Genomic DNA, 19,773 nt, shown 5'->3' on the forward strand with positions numbered 1-19,773 from the left:
GGATTGCTCCCTTTAGTAATATGAAGTGGCCTTCCTTATCTCTTGTTATGTCCTTCACTCTGAGATCTAATTTGTCAGGTATAAGTATTGCTACTCCAGCTTTTTTTCATTTCCATTCACCTGAAAAACCTTTTTCCATCCCTTCACCATCAGTCTGTGTGAGTCCTTTTTTCTAAGGTGTGTTTCCTGTAGACAGCAGATATATGGATCATGTTTTCTTATCCACTCAGCTACCATATGTCTTTTGATTGGGGCATTTAATCCATTTACATTTAAAGTTATTATTGATAGGTACTTGTTTGTTGCCATTTTTATTCTTTATGCCTGTGTTCCTTCTTTGCTTCCTAGTTCTCCTTTTTACAGCAGACCCTTTAGCATTTCTTGCATTGCTGGTTTGGTGGTAATAAACTCCTTTGGTCCTTTTTTGTCTGTGAAGCTCTTGATTTCACCCTCAATTTTGATTGATATCCTTGCTGGGTACAGTATTCTTGGATTGAGACCCTTCCTTTGCATGACTTTGTATATTTCATTCCATTCCCTTCTGGCATGAGGTGTTTCTGTTGGAGAAATCAGTTGTTAGTCTGATGGGGGATCCTTTGTAGGTATCTTTCTCTCTCTCTCTGGCCACTTTTAAGATTGTTACTTTGTCATTGGTGTTTGACAATTTAATTATAATTTGCCTTGGCGTCTGTCTTTTGGGGTTCATTTGGTTTGGGGCTCTGTGAGCTTCTTGGACTTGTGTGAGTTTTTTCTTCCCTATATCAGGGAAGTTTTCTGTCATTGTTTCTTCAAACAGATTTTCTATTCCTTGCTCAATTTCCTCTCCTTCTGGCACCCCTATTATGCAGATGTTGTTTTGTTTTGTATTGTCCCAAAGTTCCCTTAGGCTCTCTTCCTGTTTTTTAAGTTTTTTGTTGTTTTTTTCTAGATGCTACTCTGCTTGGGTATTTTTTCCTACCTTGTCTTATAGCTCACTGATGCAGTCCTCCGCTTCTTCTAGTCTACTGTTGATGCTTTCTATTGAGTTCTTTATTGCAGTAATGTCATTTTTCATTTCTTCTTGGTTCTTCTTCATTTCCTCTTGGTTCTTACACATACTGTTGAATTTGTCTTCCAATCTTTTCAGTGACCTTATGACCATTTCTCTGAATTCTTTCTCTGACATGTTTGTTGCCTCCACTTCATTTACTTCCTTTTCTGATGATGCCTCCTTTTCTTTTGTATGCGGGCTGTTTCTTTGTTTCCCCATGATCTCTCCTCTCCAGGTGTCTGGTTATGTAGCTCTCTTTCTCCTACGTTGACTTTCTCTAGGTGAAATCTGACCTTTCTGTGAGGAGGTGTAGAGCTCTTCCAAGCCCGCATATTTGCGCTGCTTGAGAACCAGTGTTCGTGGGTTCACAGCTGGTCCCTGGGTATTGTGGTTTTAGGGTCTCGGCAGATTCTTCCAAGTTGAAGGTAAAGTTAGGCTTCTGATCACAGCCACTCTCCCCTCTGGATGGCGCAGTCTCTGTGGCAGAGCCGGTCGCTCCTGGAGAGATTTTAGTAGCAGTGGAGGCTGCCCGGTCAGGGGCACCTGGTCTGGCAGTCCCCAACAGTCCCTTGGAATATATCTATTCTTCACTCACAAATAGACACTCCCGGTACATCCACACACTCTCCTTTCATTCTCTTACATACTATCTTGTAGCCTGCCTTCCCATCGGCAGCCATCTTTGATCTCCTCTCTCAGTTTCCATACATAATATATCTTCATCTTTATCCATTCTTCTCTCATCTTTTGCAGTGTCAAGGAATAAGGTGCCCCATCTCTTTTTTAAGACCAACCTCTCAAGACACAGCAAAAATCACCTAGTCAAGAAGTTTTTCTTGAACCTTTTGACTGTGCTAAGAGTCACTAATGTATGCAAACCTCTACCAAAGCATTTAACATTATATTTTAACTAGTAGCCCTGTGTATGAATCTATGCACCAGTAGCTCATTGCCGCCCTCCAGTAGCTCTCTGCCTGCTGCCCCACCCTCCTGTAGCTCCTCCCGCCCCTACACCCCCCACCCTCCCATAGCTTGCTGCCCTGCCCTTTCCTGTAGCTCTCTGTTTCCCGCTTGTAGCCAGTAGCTTGTTGCCGCCCTCCTGTAGCTCTCCACCTGCTGCCCCACCCTCCTGTAGCTCCTTCTGCCCCCCTCGCCCCCCTCATAGCTTGTTGCCCTGCCCCCGCTTGTAGCTCTCCACCACCTGTTTGTAGCTTGCTGCCCCACCCTCCTGCTGATCTGTGATCCAGTCATTACTTGGTCAGTCATTATGCTTCATGGTGTAATGACCATTTGCATATTACATCTTTATTATATAGGATTATGTTCATTTGTCTTTCTTTTAATTAGACCATAGGCTCCAGAAGTAGGTGACTATATCTTATTCATCTATATAACACAGTGCCTGGGTCAGTATCTGGTACATAGTAGGCACTTAATTATTAATTATCCTTGAGTTGAAGAAGTGGGTATTAAATTTTACCTAAAACACATGTGGAGATACTAATTTATTTCAATCTATTGATGTTACATGTAAATAGCTTATCTTGAAATAAGCCCTGTATAACTGTGATAGATTGTTATTTCCATGTAATACCAAATCTGATCTACCAATATTTTATATAGTTATTTTTCATCTATATATTTTTTTATATTTTTTTATTGATTTTTTACAGAGAGGAAGAGAGAGGGATAGAGAGTTAGAAACATCGATGAGAGAGAAACATCTATCAGCTGCCTCTTGCACACCCCCTACTGGGGATGTGCCCGCAACCAAGGTACATGCCCTTGACCAGAATCAAACCTGGGACCCTTGAGTCCACAGGCCGACGCTCTATCCACTGAGCCAAACTGGTTTCGGCTTCATCTATATTTTGAATTTGGTATATTTTTTCACATTTTGGGACCAGAATTATGTTAACTATAAAATAGATTGAGTAGGTGTACAGTTAGGGGGGTCTTAATTTTAAACAGCAGAAAATGACATTGGTTAATATAAACAAACGTGGAGTTTATTGGAAGAATGCTGGATATTCACAGAATTCATAGGAAGGTTGAAGGCCTAGGATCAGTATGAAGTGGGAACCACAGAGTCAGCACTATAGTTGACATCATGTCATTGGAACAGTCTGGTGAACACACCACTAGGCTTGCTATCATTGGATACTGGATATTGTAGCCAACAGCCACTGCCAGACATTTGCTCTGTTCCTGCTTCTTTGGCTTCACTTCCTCATCCCAGTAGGAGAAGCTTATAGGTTTAACCTAGGTCCTGCATCTATAAGTTAGGGTTTGGAGGTAGAGAGAGTGTGTATGTAGCCTTTTAGTTTCTATAGTAGAAGGCAAGTAAATCCTTCCTTGTCCCAATACTCTGTGAGGAATTCCTCAAACCTAAAAAGGAGGTCAGATGTTGGGAAGCCACAAAACATGCCAGAAACACATCCCCCAAAAGCAAAACAAAAACTTTAGTTCACTCCAGAAGATTTTAATTATTTTTGATGATCTGAGTAGACTACTTTGTATGGGAGATGGCCTGTCAACCTGCCAAGGCCCAGACAATTTCCTGGGAAAAATTCTTGGATAGTTGTTTTTTGTTTTGTCTATGGTTATTGCTCTTCTCAAGTTGTCTATAATTTTAAAAATTGTCTTCTCAATATACAAAAATAAAACACAAGCACACACATGTAAAATGCAAACTATTTAGATATGGAGAGAGTAAAAAAGGGCCAGTTTCTTGTTTCCTCTTCCTGAGGTAACCACTTTTATTTGTTTGGTTTTTATATATATATTTTTTATTTTTTAAATATATTTTTATTGATTTCAGAGAGGAAGGGAGAGGGAGAGAGAGAAACAACAATGATGAGAGAGAATCACTGGTCGGCTGCCTCCTGCACACCCCATACTGGGGATCAAGTCCGCAACCTGGGCATGTGCCCTGACTGGAATCAAACCGTGACCTCCTGGTTCATAGGTCAATGCTCAACCACTGAGCCATGGTGGCCGGGCTGAGGTAATCACTTTTGACAGTCATTTCACTATGCATTTACTTTACATAGAGAATGTGTACATACATACATTATATATAGTTTTGACTTTTTAAAAAAGTAGCATTATCCTAAACATATTACTATGATTTATTTTCACTTGATAACATAACATGATTATCTTTCTATACCATTTTATAGAGACACCATATTTGTAAAGGGTTTTATGATGGTCCATTGTAGATATTAGCATAATAAAACTTAGCCAATAGTCTCTTAAAGGACATTTAGGTTTCCAATTTCTTGATATTACATATTATAATACAATGAATATTCTTGTACCCCATATTTTCATATTTGTAATCTACTTTATAGTTAGAGGCTAATGATGGTATGTCAAGCTTTTCTAATTCTGTTTCTGTACATTTCTCTTTTTATGTATGACATCATCATTGTATGCTTAATGAATTTTGATATTACCTTTTTGGTGTGTAAAATTCATAACTAAAATACCTTCATTTTGGATGTTTTAAATGAATATAATTTTATTTTGATGTGATCAATTGAATAAGGATTTGTCTAGATTGGTTTGGGTAGTGATAGAAAAATAATTGTAAATATCTATAACGTGTGTCACCTTAGTTTCTTTAGACTCTGTATGAAACTGGGGAGAAGAACGCCCAACAGTAAAATTCTATCAATATCTCAGCCTCGAATAGCTGTATCTCTGGAATCCATTCCCACTTCCAATTCAAGGGGGTGGAGCAGGATGAAGGAGTGGCTCACATGGTTTATGATGATGGTGATGGTTTTCCTCCCCTTTATGGCATTTGTCATCTCGGCCTCTGCTGCTCCAGACATGTTCCCTAGTGGAAACTACTGCTTCTGTCATACTTCTGGATGTCAGCCACAGTGTTATAGCCCTAGTTGCTTTTCCATTCCATTCCAACAGTTATTTCTGCCCTTACTTGTACATCAGTGTATTACTAAGCCACAAATAGCACTGCCTTGTGCTTTCAAGTTCTTATGCTGACTCGAATGCTGGGACTTTTTGATTTGACCTGCTTTCTGACGGGGACAGCACCACTCCTCAACCCTGAGCCGGCAGCACAGCACAGATCCATGTGTGCTTCACTCAACCATCCCTTCCCCCCAACACAAACCATTTTTTTTCCTGATCACATCAGTTTACTGCAACAATAATTCCCTTCGAAGATGGTTCTTCCCCAGCTATTAAACTTAATTCTTGTTCAAAAGTGGGTTCTTATTCTTCCAAAACTCAAGGAGGAGTCTTAGTGCTTGGGGCAGATATCAATTTCAACTTCCCCAGTTATTATAACTCTAGGACTCCTGCCACACTTGAGAAGCTTTTATAATTAAAAAATAACAAATAAACTTCTGAGAACAAAATGAAAGCAAGCATGTGAAAGAGATTTGCAAATGCAATGTATTATAATTAGTGCCTTATTGTTTGTTTAATACAAATCTATGTCCATGGGGGAACTGAAGGCATCAAATAGGGAAGGTTAAAAAAAAAAAGACAGGAATGATTAATTGAGGGAGAAATCAAGTTGATAAACACATGGATAGTAATTCAAAATTTATGTACTAAATAGAATTTCTGTGAGCCTATTTGAATGCAATAGACACTTGGCAAATGAACAGAGATGAAAGTTGAAAGATGATCCCGGAGTACCTAAATTTGCAGTCATACACAGCCTACGCCGTACTTTAGGGAACAGAAACCTAAGTGAAGCCATCTAGCACCGGGAATTACAAAGCTTGACTCCAGAGCTCAATTACTTGGGTTTAAATCTGAGCCCTACCACTTATGAACTCTAAGTGAATTTTGACAAATTACTTAATCTTAGTTTTCCATCTGTAATAAATTGGAGATATAATAGTACCATCTCCCCCATGGGTTTTTGCAAGTATTCCACGAGTCAATACATATAAAGCACTTATTATCACATCAGACACATAGCAAGTGCTCAATATAAATCAATTTTACAATTCATCCAGTCATGCCACCGTATTTCACAAAAGTAAATTGGGCTAGAGTTAATGCAAGTTTTCAGTAAAACAGAAATTTAGAGACTTGTGTTTTTTAGTTAGGTAGAATTTGGTGAATGTTACCTTTAATTAAATTGAAAAGTGTTTCTTTAGTTTTAAGCAAAGTTAGGGAATAGTTCAGAATATTCAAGTGGCTTAAACAACTCATTTTATATAACTCTAGTTCATTGGCCTTGCTCACAATATGGGCAAAAAGACATACAATCATAAGACAAGATCAAGAAATGACAGCTGATATTAAAATGATTAAAAATCTCATTTACTCAAAATGACTGCTATAAATGGAGATTACTCTCAAAATTGCTATAGAAAATATAATTAATATTCATGTGCAGATAGTTTTATTTACAAATATCCCATAGTTTACAGTGTACTTTGTTTTAAACTACTGCCATAAATGGAAATCACTTTCACTACCAATATAGAGAGCTATATGAATAATCACATGGAGACATAGTTGAAGCTCAGAATAGTAGCATGTATCAAGTGATTTATCCTAAAGTACAGTCTTATAAAAGGAAATTACTTCATAACCATTTGAAAGTTTAATTACTAATCAAACACAGATACAGTTTTAGTTACAAATATTAGGGTTTATTGTGTAATACTTGAAAATAATTGCACTCTAAAAACATTTATTTTCAACAATTCTTGAAAATCAAATGCTTAACATAGACCACAAAATGTTCACCATAACAATACTTTCAAAATGCTGTTTACTAAAACATGAATTTGAAGCAATAATAAAAAAATGATTTGGATACCGGCAGTGGTTACATTCTCTCCCAGAAAGGCATGGGAGTGAGTCAATAACATTTTCATTGGTCTAAAAGCAAGGCTGTCTGCCAGAGTCCTGACTCATAAGCAGCCTGTTGGCCATATTTAGCAAAGGAGCCTGCAGTTGATTAGCTGTGCTATGACAATAAATATCCTATCACTGCCACCAATGAAAATCACCACAGTATAGAGAATTTCTAAGATGATACCTACCATAATTCATGTTAACCAAGATAGACAATGCATACATGGAAACCCTTCATATGAAGATTTGGTTTCCTGACATATCCTCATGGAATTTAGTTAAGCAGATATTTAATAGCCAATCCTCACTGCAGTCAACTCAACCATTTTGAGGCTGATTATCCAGTGTCCGGGCTAGCCATGTCTTGCTTTTTCTCCTACAGCTTCCTCTGGCTGACAGCCTTTTGACCATTTCACTGTTCATTAGCACCTGTAAAGAATAACTGAAAGCAGATGAACTCAAACCACTTAATTATGCTTCTCATTAGCAGCTCTACCAAAGGGTTCTCTCCAGGAGGTGGTTGCAACTATTAGGTAAAATTAGGTTTCAGGATTATCAGTGGATTTTCATTATCTCCATTGTTTCTGTCCCTCATGACCCTGCATCATCTAGCATTGGCCATAGAGGCATTATTTGCCTTGCCATATGGAGAAAAAAGTGGATCTGTAATGGGAAAATTAGATATTGGCTATATGTTCTCCTGTTCCTATTGAGAATTTTTTCCCTAGTCCCTTTCAGTATAGCAAACTAAAAAGCACATAAGAGTCTGTGAGAATTCAGACTAATTGATATTTGTTTAAATTGTTACTGTAATTGGTAAAACCCTGAAAGTAATCTTATAGACATGTGGTATTTAGCAACATTTCTCACATTTGAAGGGCTCTTTGCAAGTGTTTTAAATACTTCATTTGTCGTCTCATTACTTATACTAACCTCAATTAGAAACACTGTAAGCCAGGGAGTGCCAGGAATAATATGCTGTTAAAGGTTTATCCTATGATGTATGAGTAAGGGTGCGTCTCCAGAAAAAACATGACTCGTGCATATTTCTAAAACACAAATAATGTAGCCTGTTGTAATCTTTGTTGTTCCATGCATTTGAACAATTTTATTATAAAAGTATCACAGGTTTATTTTAGAAATAGAAATATCCATAAATATTGCCCATAATCCAACCAGTGATAACCAGTTACTATTTTGTAGTATATACTTGCAGAATTTTTCTGTTCATAAATAGATTAATCCACCACCCTTCAAGTGGGAAGGTATGTAATATTGTTTTCTAACTTGTTTTTATCACTTAACATGTCAGGCGGGTTTTTCTGTGCCAAATACACTTGAACAACATTCTTTGAATTGGCTGCATAGTAATCCATTTTATGACTGTGCATAATTTATTTAGATACTCTAGATTTGGATATTTAAATGGTTTTCAATTTTTGTTACTATAACAAAGCCATAAGAAACACTTTGGAGTGTAAATCTTTGTGCACATTCTTAATAGTACCTCAAGAGAAATTAGTAGAAGTGGAATTCTGGATCAAAGGATATGGGTGTATCTCCATTATTTTATTTTTTTTTTTGCTTAACAAATGTTTTAATATTAGTCATACTGAGATTGTACATATTTTTCACTAAAGTGAAATCAGTAATATACTGCTTAGAATTTAACATTCAGGAAACAGTGTAACTTCTGAGGTGTGTGTGTAACTTGTTTTATTGACTTTTTTTTTTTTTTGAGAGAGAGAGAGAGAGACATCCATGTGAGAGAGAAAAATCTATCGGTTGCCTCCCATATATGCCCTGATCAGAAATCAAACCCACAACCTTTTGGTGTATGAGATGGCATTCCAACTAACCAAGCCACCAGGCTAGGCCTGTGTAACCTGTTTTAGTTTAATATGGTGTGGTTGATTGTTCCCCTGATCTTGTTTTGACTACTGGTTCCCCCTTGTGCACACACACACTTGATCCTATAATTTACTGGTTTCAGTCAACTTAAGAGGACAAATGAGCACCAAAATTACATAATTTCTCTTGGTTAATTATCACAATAAAATACTAAATGATTTATTTCAATGTGTTCATCAATCTACTGTAATAAAAACCTATTTCTTCCTTGATAGATATTCTGAATATTCTTTGTCCTGCATCATATTTAATCTCAGAAGTAAAAACAAGCAAAAACAACTTCAAATTCCTACCTACCGCTTTGTTTACTTGGCTAAATAACCAACAGTGACATGACTACCATCTATCACTGCCACCACCTTGCCCCATGAAAGAAACATCATCTGAAAACATATTGAAATCTCCAACATATTTTTTAACATCCTCAATCTTCCAACCTATCAAGTCTTTTCCATCTCAGTAAATGGAGCTCCATCCCTCCATTTGCTCAGGCCAAATACATTGGCGTCATCCTTGACACATTATTTTCTCAAGTGCCATATCCAACCCATCAAGAAATCCCATTGGCTATACTTTCAGAATAAGCCTCAATCAGGCCAGTTCTCAAAGCTTCCAGTGCTACCTCTCAGGCCCAAGCCACCATCACCTATGTTTTGAATTCCTATAGTAGTGTCTTAACTGGTCTCCGGCCTTTGGTCATTTTACTCGTAGGTTTACTCTTCATACAATGTCCCATGATTCTGTTAAAATATATATCAGATCAAATCACTCCTTTCCTCAAAACCTTTCAAAATCATCCCATTCACTTTGAGTCAAAGCCAACATACTTACAATAGGCAATAGGGCCCCACGGAACAGATCACACCTAGCCCTTCAGCATTCTCTTTGAAACCCTTTCCTGATGCCCTCCCCCTTTCTCACTTCACTTCAGCTATACTGATGTCTATTCTATCTGTCTAATAAGCAACAGCCGTAGAGAACTGGAACTTTAAGAGTTTCTATGTGGCTATAGAAGCAGTGGCCAATCCACTGCAATGATATCAGTGGGCTTTGTATCCTCCATAATCCATTCTGGAATATTCCTTATGCATTTCTTAAACCTCACACACCTCATTCATCCAGTCAGAAAATATTTATGGAGAGCCTATTTTGTTCCAGATACTACTGTATATGTTAGGTATCCTCTCTAATAAAATGGTAATATGCAAATTAACCATCACTCCGCTACATAAACCACGTCCACCAGCCAATCAGGGAGAGTATGCAAATTAACCCCCATCCAAGATGGCTACAGCCACAGAGAGCAAGGTTTCCCAGGTAACAGAGCAAGCCAAGCTTTCCCATAGCCGTTGCAGGCCTAAGCCTCCACTCAAGCTACAAAGTTTCAATTATAGAAGGTAAACAAATTCAAACAAATGGCGGCAGAATGGAGCTTGAGAGAGCAGGCCAGGGTTGCCGCCGGCAACAGGGGAAGCAAAGCTTTCCGCACACCCTGGCCGGGCTCACCCACTTAAGGCTACAAAGTTTCAATTCTAGAAGGTGAATTAACTGCCATAGAAATGGCTGCCTCCCCAGAGGGAGCCCTAGGCTTGGCTCTGCTTCAGGCTACAAAGTTTCAATTGTAGAAGGAAAATAAATTCCAGATACCAGGGCCTCCCCTTGGGTTGCCAGGGGGCGTGGCCGGCCTGCAAACCACCACAGGCCCCTCGCTCAGGCCGCCCCACGCCCCAAGGGAACCCCCACCTGATCCGGGACACCCTTCAGGGCAAACCAGCTGGCCCCCACCCGTGCACCAGGCCTCTATCCTATCTAATAAAAGAGTAATATACAGATTGATCATCACTGCAACACATGATATAGCTGCCCCCATGTGGTCAAAGATCCTGCCCCCATGTGGACACAAGATGGCCACTACAAGATGGCCAGCAGGAGAGGGCAGTTGGGAGGCAACCGGCCTGCAAGGGAGGGCAGTTGTGAGGGACCAGGCCTGCAAGGGAGGGCAGTTGAGAGGGACCAGGCTTGCAAGGGAGGGCAGTTGGAGGTGATCAACCCTGCAGGAGAGGGCAGTTAGGGGTGACCAGGCTGGCAGAGGAGGGAAGTTGGGGGCAAACAGGCTGGCAGGGGAGCAGTTAAGCATCAACCAGGCTGGCAGCGGAGTGGTTAGGGGGTGATCAGGCTGGCAGGCAGAAGCGGTTAGGGGCAATCAGGAAGGCAGGCAGGCAAGCAGTTGGGAGCCAGCAGTCCTGGATTGTGAGAGGGATGTCCGACTGCCCGTTTAGGCCCGATCCCACCAGGATTGGGCCTAAACGGGCAGTCGCACATCCCTCCAGGAGTCGAGATTGGAGAGGGTACAGGCTGGGCTGAGGGACAACCCCCCACCGTGCACGAATTTCGTGCACCGGGCTTCTAGTACATTAATAAACAAAAGACAAAACTTTCTACCTTAGTAGTTTCCATTCTATAGGGAGAGAGAGAGTACATAATAAGTCAATTGTGATGTATGTTAGAAAGTGATAATGCAATACAAAACATATAAAACAGAGCTGTGGGGTTAGGAGTGTGTGCATGTATGTCTGTGTAAGTTCTCTCTGTGTGTGTGTGTGTGTGTGTGTGTGTGTGTGTGTGTGTGCAGTTGTACTGTTGATCCTTACCACAATGTCATACTTGGATTCCACATATTTCTTGGGTTGTGTTCTGTATAGATCATAGAGTCTCTATATCAATATCCTGGTTTCTGACATTGTTTCCCCATAAATTGGCTATTGTATGTGGTGATCTACCTGTATTTTCCAGCATAACCTGCTCCTTGGATTTATTCTTACTCATTCTATTGTGTTAACAGCTAGTGCATTTATCTCCCTGCCCTCTAGGCCATTCGTAGAAATTATGGCTGACATTTTAAGAATTTGTTTGTTATCGTCTTCCCTTCTATTTGGCTTTCTCTTTTGTTTATGCTTCAGGCCCCTGCCAGTGGCAGTCAGTGACATCCACATGCATGCCCTAATCTTGAAGGTTTGATCAAAACTGCCATAGTCAGAAGTGAATTATTGACCTGAAAGGAATTAGACATGGTGAGTCAACTGGTTATTTTCTTAGCAATCTGTCCAACTGTAGTCAGAACCAGTGTATTTAGGTTTGTATCAGTCCATCACCCATCATAAAGATGTACGAATAACCAGGGTAGTTCTGGGCATCCTTGATTTCTCAGTTCTGACATTTTGGCTTACTGTGGGACAATGTTTTGGGTTATGCCTAAGGGTTTGGGGCAAAACTGATTTTCTTCTTTTTTTTTTTTTTTTAACTGATTTTCTTAATCTATTGAACTGCCTGACTGTTCAGATAAGAGGAATTGAATTGATGTCTATTTAGGAGATTCTGCCTGGAGATGAACTATGGAAAAATATAACACCATTAGAAACTTTTTACCTTTCTCCCTTCATGACTCTGATTTTCTTCTAGTCCAGCCATGCTCACAGGGGTTTTAAACGGATTAATTAGTGCTTGAAAAGCACCTTTATAAATGAAAAGTAGCTAAGTACTAATATAATCTTTTAAACTCTGGATGTTTGCCTTTTTAATTCATATTACAGTTCTAATTTCATACTTTTTCCATAGTGTCACCAGATTGTAGGTGAGCTCCCAAAATAGACAGCTACTAGGACTAAAACTGTTATATGACCCAATATGCAAAATAGCTCTGGGAAAGGTAGGCTGCAATTGACTTGATTGTAGCAATGGACCATTCTTTTAAAAGGATTTTTGTTTATTCGATGTCATCACAAATAGTTTTTCAGGGTTTTGGAAATGAAAGCATTTTGTATTTGGTGTAATACAAAAAAAAAAAGCTATTTATGTAGTCATTGCAGATTAGCTATAATGCCATAGAAAATTTGTTTCCAAACTCAGACTTGGAATTTGAATTTAGCAATAGGTCAGATTAATTTTCATGAAAATCTGGGTATTGTAAGTTTCTCTTCCTCCTTCCTTAAACTTGTCATTACATTTTCACAAATAAAGCTTAACAGGTTGTGACGAGATATTTCTCTTCCAAGACTGATTAAAAATATTGTTTGGATTTATAACTAAGTGTCTATGAGAGAAACAAGTCAAAATATTAAACCTATAGCAATGCAGAAATACCATTAAATTGTAATGATTTTGTATCTAATTTCGCCTTTCCCAAGTATCTTTCAGGGAAAAAAAAGGGTGAAATCTAACAATGGGAGCTGAAGCTACCAAGGTTTGAACCAGACAGGTTACTGAAAGGTGGCTGAGAGAGTATGTGGGTGTAGCATTGTTTCTAACTTTGAACAAGTTTCAATTCTGGCAGCTCCTCTATAATTAGTACCTAGACGTTATAATAAAGGAAGGTTTGTTAGTTTGTTGCATCTACCTGAACGGAAAGAGGACCTACTACTGTTCTCCATAAGATAGATAATGATCACTGAATGGTCTGCCTCCTAGCTCTATGCATTACAATGTTAAGGTCACCAAAAATTTAACTACCCTGTCATATTAATTCATTATTTTTGTAAACCTTGTTTAGGAAATAATGCTTTATTTGTTTTTGTATTTTTAGGAATGCTGTAGTATAGTCTCTGAGAAATTAAGTGAAGAAAATTGGTATGATATGTAACAAACAAAGATGTATACTTTAAATTCTGATCTAGTTTTCTAAACTATTGCGACCTGAAAAGAATGAGTCAAACATTTATACCGTAAAGAGCAATATGAATACTTCTTCAACGATGAATATGTCAGATACATTTAGCCAATTAAAGCAACAATAGCAAATACATGAGCAGAGCTGGAAAACTGGACAAACTACTTTTAATGGAAAAAGTCAGAGAATTATCACGTATGATATTTTAGTAGATAAATGGCTAACCTCTAGGGAAAAAAGTGTTTGCATCTATGAAAACAATACTATTCTCACATCCTTTGGTGCTTACATATTAAATTTAGTAATGAAAGGGTGAACATGTGTTACTATATATCCTACCTAATAAAGAGGGAATATGCTAATTTACTGCCCCGCCTTCAAAGATGGCAGCGCTCACAGCCAATAAGGAGGGGATATGCTAATTGACTGCCCCACCCTCACAGATGGCAGCGCCCACAGCCACAAGATGGCCTTGCTGCGCACCTACCTCTGGAGTCCCCCAGTACCCTCAGACCCCCAGCCACCCAGAGGCACAGGCAAGCCTCAGATGGCAGCTGCTCAGCCACCCAGGCCGCCCGAGGCTCAGGTAAACAGGGCCAGCAGAGGCTTGCGCTGCTGGCAGTGGCAGCAGCAGAGGTGTGATGGGGCGTTGCCTTCCCCTGATCACCAGGTCGCCTCCTGCCCCTGAGGGCTCCCTGTATGTGAGAGGGGGCAGGCCGGGCTGAGCGACTCCAACTTCAGTGCATGAATTTTCACTCACTGGGCCTCTAGTATGGATTATAAAGTGTTTAAGAGATGGAAAGCTAACATTAAGAATGAATGACCAAATTTCAGTGTGTATGAAGACTAATAGGGAGGTGCCACAGCCCTTTGTATGGCCAGTGGGGTTTCAGTTTTATGAATTTATTAAGAACCAGAAGAAGGATGAATGTTAGTGCTATTCAAGATGAGGGGGGAATTATAAAACACTCCTGGGGAACTAAGCAAATGTTATCATTGGGTAACAGATGAACAGTGACAGATACAATTTAACATCTCTGCATACAAGTAATGCACATTGAAGAAAGTTAAACTGCTTGCATACCCTGAAAGATTCTGAATTAGTTATTACCTCTTGAGAGGGAAAGAAAAAACAAAACTCTTACATGTCCAACATGGACAGTTCACTGAGATTGTCTGCTTGGTGTTCAGCTGTGGTTAAATGCTGAGCAAAGTATTAAGTGTTTTGAAACAAGTGAAGAATTAGTCAAAAGATGTAATGATATGCCACATAACATATACCTAAGCTTTGTGATGACAACACATACACAAAATAATATACACATACATACACACAAATGTTTTCAACTTTTAGAGCAAACAAATATTTTTCAACTTTATTTTGGTATCATGAAATACAATTAAAGATATACTTAGTATTTCATTGTCCGTGTCATAAAATAAAATATACAGAACCACGGATATTTAGCAAAAGTAGGTAAGGAATAGAATATCCTATATAATAAAAGCCTAATATGCTAAGTGTCCGGTCGTCCAGTCATCTGTTCAACCAATCAAAGTGTAATATGCTAATGATATGCTAAGGCCTCTCAACGACTTGCTATGACATGCACCCGGGGGCAGATGCTCCAACCAGTAGGTTAGCTTGCTGCTGGGGTCCGGCTGATCGGGATTGAGTGAGACTGGCCAGACACACCCTGGAGCCCTCCCGTGGTCCCTCCCTGGCTAGCCAATCTCCCGCATCCCTCCCCGGCCCCGATAGTGCACCAGTGGGGTCCCTTGGCCTGGCCTGTGCCCTACTGCAATCCAGGACCCCTCAGTGCAAGTCATAGCGACTGGTCAACCAGTCGACTGTCTGCCCCCTGGTGGTCAGTGCACGTCATAGGGAGCGGTTGAGTGGCCTTAGCATATCATTAGCATACTATGCTTTGATTAGTTGAATGGACGACCAGACGACTGGACACTTAGCATATTAGGCTTTTATTATATAGGATGACATTCTGAAAAAGGTAAAAGTATGGAGAGAGTAAAGAGATCAGCAGTTACCTGGGGGTAGGGAAAGGGAGAGATGTAGGAGGAACACAGAGGATTTTTAGGGCAGTGAAACTATTCTGTATGAAACTACAATGGGTAATACATGGCATTATACTTTTGTCAAAATCTACAGAATGTACAATACCCAGAGTGAATCCTAAGGTAGACTATGGACTTCAGGTTATAATGATGTGTCAATGTCAGGCCATCAGCTGTAACAAATGTACCACTCTGAAACAGTATGTTGATAGTAGGGGAGGCTATGCATGTGTGGGAGCAGGGGGTAGATGGGAAAAATCTGTACATTCCACTCAATATTTCTAAAAAATTAAGTCTATCAAAAAATGTAAGGCAACAGCTAATGGTTCCTAGGGATTATACTAAGGAAGTATCCATTAATGGGCTTTGTCATAAGAGTACTGAAAGGCCAAGCATTGCAGGAATTTTAAAAAGCATGCAAGCTTTTATTCAGACCTATCAACTTCTCAATTAAAATTATGCTTTATTGACTTCATTATCTAAGAATGGAGGGGAAAAACTGGGAATACATTTCTAGGCCTCTATTTTCTACCGTGTGGGGTAGTGTCTTTATGTAGGTAGTCACCAATATGGTAGGATATGAGAAATGCTTAAAGACAACATTTGTCCTAAAATCTCACCTATTCCTCTGTCATGGTGTCTCCTTCTTTTTCTCCTTGAGTGAAATATATATCTTGCCTGATTCTCATTTAAAAATTATTTATTGATTTGAGAGAGAAAGAGAGAAACATCGAATTGTTATTCCACTTATTTATGCATTCCTTGGTTGATTCTTGTATGTGCTCTGACCAGGGTTCAAACTTGCAACCTTGGCGTACAGGGATGATTCTCCAACCAACTGAGCCACCAGACCAGGGCCTGTTTCTCATTTTTAACGTGTCTAGTAAGTAGCCCATCACCAAATGACACATATAAGGTATTCAATCATTGCTTGTCAAATAAATTAATGATTGATTCTGACTTTTTCTTTTTTATTGAATTTATTGGGGTGACAGTGGTTAACAAAATTATATAGGTTTCAGATGTGCAATTCTATAATACATTACCCATATATTATATTGTGTGTTCACCACTCAAGTCAAGTTTCCTTCCATCAGATTCAGATTTTTTTAAAAATAGAATAAACACCCCCTACACACACAACATAAAAAAAAAGTTTAATACTCTCTTTTATCTCTTGAACTGATCAAATTCTTAAAGCTTGAATATCTCACAACTTTCTTTTTAAACTACTTTGGTTCTTTTTCTTCTTACAAGGACAAATAATATGATTTTGAAACAAATAGACTCTTTCAAAGTGGGTTGACAGTCCGGTTGATTCTGAAGATGTAGGCATGCTCATTCGCAAATGGGCTGATTTCCATATTTGAGGTATAAAGTGTACAAATAAATGAAAATTATTCATATTTTTTATTTATTGTCTTTTCTAGTAGACATATCAGATGGCACTCTGGAGCCTTTAAATATAATGAAAAGCAAATTAAAGCCTATTTCTATGAGTTCAACTTCATTTCTTATTCTTTTCCTTTCTGTTATACTTCTCTTAAGGCATTATTGCTTCTCCCTGTACTTCCTGCTTCCATACAAAGTGTCCAGGGTGTGCATCTTCTGTCATTATGGCCACTACCTTACCACCTGGTCTGGCCCCAAATCACTGTAATGCCTTCATAGACAAACAGCCACTTCATTCCCACCTTTCTGATTGGTGAGCCTTTGATTCTGTACTGATATACAACTAGCCTGCTTTGGCATTAAAATAGTTTGGGATTCTGCAAAGTACTCTAGGAAGTGACAGGTAGAAACAATAATTGAGGTAAATCAAATAAAGATCATACACTTGTATGAAAACCATCTGTGATGAGGTTGTGGTAGGGAAAGAGAAAAGTTCAAAGCAAATGAGCCCTTGTCTTTCTGGATATAAGATAACTATAATGTGGGATCAGGGAAAATCCCCTTAGAATGTTTTATTATCCAATCCCAGAGTGTGGGATTCATGCTTCCCCACACTGCTGAGCACTGTGGCAGAAAAATGTGAATTCAACAGAAAACTACAAATACATTTGATGCCTAGGTCTCTAGGCCATGGAATGATAATTTAGCAAATACTATCCTAGTGTCTAACTTTATTTCAAAGACTGTTTTACAAACTTACTTACCAGCACGGCCTCCAAAAAAATAAATTTTGTAAAGCAATCCTTTATTTTTCAGTTTTTCTTTTGAAATGCTGATACAGCTCGTGACCAGTCAACAACTTCTTAATCCATATTTTTTAGCTCATGAGAACCTAGTTATTCCACAAATATCTGTTTTTTCTCCCATTACACCAGTATCCTCTCATGTATTAGAAGCAGTCTTCTACTATTTAAGAATAACAGCAATATATCTATGACAACAGCAGCTTTTCTTTTTTCTTTATTTTTCTTTCTCTCTTTCTGTGTTTGTGTGTGTTTTTTAATTCTCACTGGAGGATATTGTTCCATTGATTTTTAGAGAGAGTAGAAGGGAGGCGAGGAGACAGAGAAAGAAACATCAACGTGAGAGAGACACATCAATTGGTTGATTCCTGCACACACCCTGACCAGGGCCGGGGATTGAGCCTACAACTGAGGTACATGCCCTTGACCAGGAATTGAACCCAGGACCCTTCAGTCCACAGGCCAATGCTCTATCCACTGAGCCAAACCAGCTAGGGCAAAGCAGCTTTTCTAAGTCTTTTAAGTGCCCCCCTTTAGATCCATTGCATTCAGAAGATAGTAGCAATACGTCAAATCCTACCAAGATAGAATGAATGATTACTGTTCATTAGTTACTTTGTCCAAACATGGGCTCCTGGTTTATGCAATCAAGTGCAGGAGTTTAAACACCACCAACCCTTTCCAGTCATTGTTACTTGACTTTGGACATCAATTATTACTGTTAGATGGGTTCACGGGCCAATAACAAGTGCCAGCTCACTCTGCCCTTTATCCAGACTTGGCCAAGCTAAAGAGAGGACATTAAGATGAAAAAGAATGGGGGTAGATTTGATTCCCTTTGCTTCTGCTAGGGCTTTTTAGGTGAGTACTCTTTAGGCTAGATTGAAAGAACACAGACTTTGTGTAAAGAATTTAATGGAAGTATCAAGTAAAACTCAAAATTGTATCATTACATTCATGTCTGGAGCATGAATCTCCCTGCCACCATTATCACAATTAACTCATAAAGGTGTAAAACTATGCAGAGCTATGTCAGACACATTAAAATAACATCTGCTAAATGTCTCTGGTGGCACATTTCTTTCCTTCTGATTCTTTTCAATTCATCATTTTCTCCTTACCGAGTTTTGAACTGGACTGAAATAGGAAACAAAGAGACAAACAAAACATTACTATGGTTCCTGTAGTATAGCTGTTCTGATGTTGTTATTTTTATATATTTTTTTCTAACAGTGTTCTGAGAAATATTAAAGGACAGAATAAACATAGTATTGTGAAAAGGCAAAGTACTAGTATCTCTACCTTCTTAGGAATTTTCTGAAAATAGTAAGTTTATTATAAATGTCATCTTTAAGAGTTTACACACAGTATCACTACTTATAGGAGTTACCTTTAAAATTGGCAAAACATACTTAAATTTGCTTTGGTTATCAGAGATATCAGAGTTTGGATAATTATTTAACCATCATCTCCTCCTGTAGTGCCTATCTTGATGAGCTATCTGGTCACCCAAGAAAGAAACCTGAGAATCATAGTTGAGAAGTCTTTCCCTTTAAATTCACACATCCAGTATATGTTGATTCTACCTCCCTGTTATATTTTGAATCTCTTCTAGAGACCTATAGTTAGTAACTCTAATTTTGTATATCAATTCCCATTTCTACTGCCTTAGTTTTGGTTTTTAATCACTGTAAGGATTATAAATATCCTATCTAGTCTGCCTGCCATCAGTCTCTTCTCTTCCAAACACTCCTCAATAAATAGTCTAACAAAATGTTCTCTTTAAAATGCAAATATTAGATAATTTATAAGGGACTCTCTCTGCCTTCACAAAAAAGCCCACACTCTTTAATATGGGTTACTTACCTGTCCGATTTCTTAGTCCTCCATCCATTTTGCTAATAATGATTCAGCTATAATTAACTCTAAGTATTACAGCATAAAGGTGCATAATATAAATAGCAAGAACCTGGGCAGATTTGCCAAAATCATACCATCCCTTATCTTATGCTGCTCTATGACTCAGAATACAGTCAACTAAGCAC

Source organism: Eptesicus fuscus, chromosome 1 (assembly GCF_027574615.1).
Source record: "Eptesicus fuscus isolate TK198812 chromosome 1, DD_ASM_mEF_20220401, whole genome shotgun sequence".
Taxonomy (NCBI): Eukaryota; Metazoa; Chordata; class Mammalia; order Chiroptera; family Vespertilionidae; genus Eptesicus; species Eptesicus fuscus.